Here is a 6000-nt window from a genome sequence, read left to right on the forward strand (position 1 = left end):
TATTTGTGTAGTGAACTTGCTTCAAGTAACGGTCTCCTGTAAATTGAGGGTATTTCTTTTGGTCATTAAAATCATAGTCTATAAATTTGTTCTGTGGAATTTTCCCTAAAATATCTCCTGAAAATGACACAATTTCCAACAATAGTGGTGTAAATGTCCCATGCTTCACGTCTTTCAAATTATTTGTTGGTTTGGAACTTGGCTTCCGCAGCGGGATGTATGAGGGTAGAGGCAAGATGAAAACTGTGCCACATTCCTCTCCCTGTATTTCCTCCATTTCTTCTTCACCAATATTGGCCTGCTTAGGTTGCTTATGAGGTTTCAGAGGTTTGGTAGGCTTCTTGTCTTGCTTTTTCTTGGTTCTTTCTTCCTTTATTTGCTTATTCCTTAGCAATTTCCATTGTTTCTATGGTGACGGTGCTGCTACAGTAGGTGATGCTACTATAAGTGTTTCAACTGTTGGCGTGGATATATAAGTGGTTTCCATGACTCCAGACAATCCCTTCTCACAAAAATTCCGCACAATCTCCTCCCAAGATCGCTTAGAGACATATACAATGAAGTCTCCTACAACTTCTATGCATTATTAATCACTCAAGCTCTTGATTCAGCAAAGTTCTTAATTTGAGCAGGAGTTGGTTATTTATAATAATTCCAACCTTCGAACCTCCTCATTATATTTGATTTTGTCCCGATTTTGTTCATATTTCATCATTAAATGCATATATATCCTTAAATTCCACCAATTTGTCATCTTAAATGAAACTTTGAGCAAACATTTTCCCTTCTAATGGTCATAATTCTAATTTTTGGTGAATTTGAACACGTTCCCTATTTTAGCACACCTCTATCTTACATCACAACTTCTTGCAAACTTCGACATATTCCCGACTATAGTGAATTATGTTCTTCATCGAAGCTCTCTCTGCAGCATAGTTTATAGTCTAGTGCCCACTTTTAACTGCATGTGACACTAAGAATTTCCTTCTTTCTTCTTTAGGGAAAATCTATAGGGGAAGGGTTGTCCCTGTACAACTTCAACCTACTTCCATTTACTTTTCCTTGAATCAATTATCCATTTAACTTCGCTAACTGCACTACGCCTCCATTAGTAATATACTTAATAACATATGGGCCTAACCAGTGAGTTTTGAATTTCCCTTGAAATTTCACAAACTTTCTATCATAGAGGACAACAAGGTCTCCTACCTAAAACTTCCTTTTCATAATTTTCCTATCATGCCAAGCCTTTTCTCTCGCTTTTTATACTTGTTGATGAAATCCTACTCTAAACTTGTCTTATTCCAAAGCAAGTAACTATGACATCCTTTCTTCCATTATGCTGGAGTCTCCCATATTTGTAAAAGATGCAATTCTTAGTCCAGGGACAATGTATTCCATGGGAATCACAACTTCTTTCCCATAAACAAACCTAAAGGGTGTCTGATCTGTCAACTCTTTGCATGTAGTCCTATAAGCCCATAATACTGTTGGAATCCTAAGATCTCGGTGATCCCTGTTTACATTACATACCTTGGTCAGTGCATTCTCCAAAATTTTATTGAATGCTTCCACAGTTCCATTTTCCTGAGGATGATAAGGAGTTCTCTTTTGGTGGTAAATTTGAAATTCCTCAGTTAATGCTTCAATGGTCATATTCAAGAAATGTGACCCTTGGTCACTTATCAATATCTTTGGACATCCAAATCTAGATAGTATGTATTCAAAGATGAACTTCGCAGCAATTTCTACGCTACAACCCTAAACTAGAAGTGCTTCAACCCACCTTGTCAAATAATCAGTCACAGTGATTATATACCTCGCACTAGTCCTTTTTCTTGGTGGATTGATAGGTCCAACAAAATCAATAGCTCATTTATCAAAAGCCTATAGTGTTACTTGTGGCATTAGTGGCAAAAATATAAATCACTCTAAGAGAAACCAACAATTGAATTCTCAAGAAGTCCCATCATTTTCTAGGTACAAATATTTCTTCCATGAGTATTGTTATATGTGTAATTAATTTGTCCATAAAAGTATTCACTATAAAAAGGAAACCATACCGATATTTCTTGGGCATATTACATGTTTTGTTTGTGATAAATTAGGCCACAAGGCCAAAGATTGTTTGTTGAATGTGGTCCTTAAGGGTCCTCATAAACAAAGAAGTAACTGGAGGAAAAATGGAAAACTAGAAGGAAATCAAACGAGAAGGCAACATATTTCAGTCTGGAAAAGAAACGAATAGCTAGAAGGAAGATTTGAGACAATTAAAGATTTAAAAGAGATGGAGCAGTGCGTGGCATCAAAGAAAGATTGAGACTAACACAATCTTAAGGGGAGCATGCAATAAAAGAGTCATGATCTTCAATGAGCACCTGCAGTAGATCACAATGGCAATGACAATGAAAATTCTAAAGTTAGCATAACATATATATCTGGGCTGAGACCTTTTTCAATGAAATCTGCACATCTCACCTACAAAGGAAGAGAAGTTTAGCTCTTATATTTCCAAAAACAAGAATCGAGATCTAGATGAGTTTCAACACGTCCTATTGCCTCTCCATTAGTTATGATAGGGGTTTGCGCCAGGCATGGTATTTAGATATTTTAAATGGATGAAGCTCATCGCCCTGTATTTTGATGCATATTTTACATGCACTCCATCGCTTTGTATTGGTAGTTGAAGGACCTATTAGGCCAAGTCTTCAAGGAAAAACATGATGATAGAAATGAAATTATTTCCTTTGTAAATGAGATTCAAAGGGTGTAGTGCCACTAGATGTATTGCCTAAACAGGATGGATGCCCACTTGGCTCACTTTAAGAATCATCTTCAATGTGAGACTAAGCCCTTTGCGGCAACTAGAACAAGTGCAAGAAACCCTGCTCTGACATCATCAGATTCCTGAATATGTTGTTCTTTTTTTTTTTTATAAGTAGTTTATGATATTGCACCAATGTGCTCGATCACAATCTAATTATGTTGATACTATGTATTTCTTGATATTAGCCAATAAATCTAGTTTCTCTCATGGTGGATTGAGGCTTGATTATTTTTTACTCCAAACTTATCAATGATGTAACTTGAAATCTGAAAGTAATATAAAATTTAACTTATAAAAAAATAATACTAGAAAAATAATTAAAATTTTCAAATTATGATTAATTCTACTTTTTAAAACATTGTAATAACATAAATGGAAAATAAATTGAAATTTGAATTTGAATTTTTAATTAAAATTTTAAAATATAGCAAAATTATTTTTTTTGGCTAGAGGTGATCTATAGTGAGTATATGAAAGATTTTAAAATCAATAAAAAATAAATTGATAATTACATTACAAATTTTAAAATATATTATTATTAAAAAATATTTGTATATTAAACCTAAATATTAACAAATGCTACATAGTAGCTAGTCCTTGCCACTTAGTTTAAATATAGATAAATTAAAGTAGAAAACAATAAAAATACAAAGATTTAAAATTTAAAAATTTAAAAATGTTATAATTAGATTAATTCTAAATTGTACTTAAATGCATTATTGAATCTTGTAAATTAACATTATTTGTATTGCAACATAGAAATAATTATTAATAGCTTACATTTGACTTTTTATAGTTTATAGATATGGTCTTATGAAAATCTTATTATTAGACCTAGGTATCGAGGTCTTATCATAAATTTCTATTATACCTTGGTTTGTGAATATGAAATTTTTTATATTTATCCGTATTACAAACATCTTATTATTCTAGATATCATTCATTCATTAATAGCGTAAAATCTATCATATGTGGTTAAATTCGCACAAAAACCTAAGTGACCTCTACCCCTTAAAAATATAATGTAAAAATAAAAATATATCTCTTACATATCATTAATATTTTTTTGTTTAATTTACATATGTGATTTTAAATTATATATGTAATTTTAAATAATATATTTTTTATTAGATTATATTAATCATTAGCTACTTTTATAAATAAGAATATAAAATGATTATACTCATTAACAATAAATTTATAACCTTCTCAAAACAAATTGTATCGTAAATGCCAATTCTACACCTTGATGTGATCTATGTACTTCCGGTTAATTAATAGAGGTAATGAGCACATTAATAGAGACATAATAATAATATGTTCAATTTGATTGGTTATCAAATTGAATATAAATAAATTAAATTATTTTTAAAAAACCCTGTATTTCAATGTGTAATATTATACTATAAAATTCTATTTTTTATTTTATCAAAACCAAATTAATATAAATTTGACCAGAAACCCAACGCAATATCCACTCCTTTCTACAAAAATAATAAAAAAAACACTCACTATAAAATAGTATAATCACATGCCCTCTAAAAAATAATAACAAAACAAAAATGGGCATGAGTCTTGCAATACTCTCAAGTCAACGGCCTCATCTCTAGAATCGTCATTGATGGATCTCAAGCTATATTGGTAGGATACGTAGACTCCATCCTCTTCATAAAATAACTTTTTTTTTAATGGACGTTAGTAAAATATTCAATGATAAAATATTGATTTTATTGGTATAAAAGGGTATTAAAAAATAAAAATGATGCACTCCATCTCTAAAATGTTTTTAGTAATTAATAATAGATCATAAGCTATATTAATTTGATAATTGGATTATTCGTTTAAGATGTAATTGCATAAAAATATAAAATTTCTTACCAAATTATTTTATTAATTTAATGTAAATAAAAAATATTATTAAAATAAATATCTTGAAATAGATTCCATGAACATTCTCGATAGGTGAACCCATTATTCAAAATCTGAATGTCAGCGCTTACTTAATTATATGATAGGTGGACCCCACTTCTTTAATTTGTGTTGCATTGTAAACAAATTAAAAATCAAAATATCATTATGAATCGTCAACGAAAATATTTAAAGAGAAAATTGTTCGCTTCATTAATGTTACTTGAATAACATATAAACGGGAAAATAATCCCTTTATTAATCGTATGTGAATAAAAATATTTAAATTTTAAATACATTTATAAATAATTTGAATAGTCAATAAAATATCTCAACTATATTGATATGATAAATGGATTTGATTTCAGTTATATTAAAAACAAAATAAAATCTTTGATGAAGGTGTGAATAGTGAAGGGAATGGTGGTGCCTTGGAGGATGTGTTGAGATTACTATTTTCATCTTTTGGTCATGGCATGGCATGGAACATGTAAGAGGACTTGCGTTTTATATTTGATGTCTTTTTATTATAAATGCATGTTTGTTGTAATGGAGTGGCACGTTGGAGAATGCAGTGGGGAAGCTATTAATTCAATTTCTCCTTAATCTTAATAATTTCTTGTCAACTTTATTTATCTTTTTATGTTGCTTTTATTAGATTTTCTTCATCAAACAATTATTAAGAGAAAAACAGTGAAAACAATGGACAAAATATGAGCCTTATAATCATGATGTTGACTCTATTGACTCATGACAATAAATCCTATGGCCTAACAAACCCTAGAATCACGAAGAACATGATTTTACCTCGAAGATCATCAACAAGAAGCATGAAACCCATTCTCTAAAGTCATAATTTTGGTGGCAAAGCAGTTGTATATCTTGTGGTGCATGTAGATGATATTTTGATGACAGGGAACAATGAGAGCTATATTGCATCCATAAAGAAGGAATTGAGGAAAGGTTTTGAAATGATAGACTTGGGGTATGTTCACTAATATCTTGGTATTGAAGTAACTCAATATCCGAAGTTTATATTCCTCTCTCATAAGAAGTACAATGGAGCTATGTTGAACAAGTTTGGCATGGTTGAGTGCAATTCTTTGACTACTCCAATGGAACATAATTTAAATCTCACATCCACTGAAGGAAAAGAATTTGAGGATGCAACAAAGTATAGAAAGCTTGTAGGAAGTCTCAACTACCTGACTACTACTAAATGAGACATTTCATTTTTTTTATAATCCTCTCCATGTTTATGCAAA

Source organism: Pinus tabuliformis, chromosome 4_2 (assembly GCF_031772625.1).
Source record: "Pinus tabuliformis cultivar Carrire ecotype Pingquan chromosome 4_2, CPIR1, whole genome shotgun sequence".
In the NCBI taxonomy this organism is placed as follows: domain Eukaryota; kingdom Viridiplantae; phylum Streptophyta; class Pinopsida; order Pinales; family Pinaceae; genus Pinus; species Pinus tabuliformis.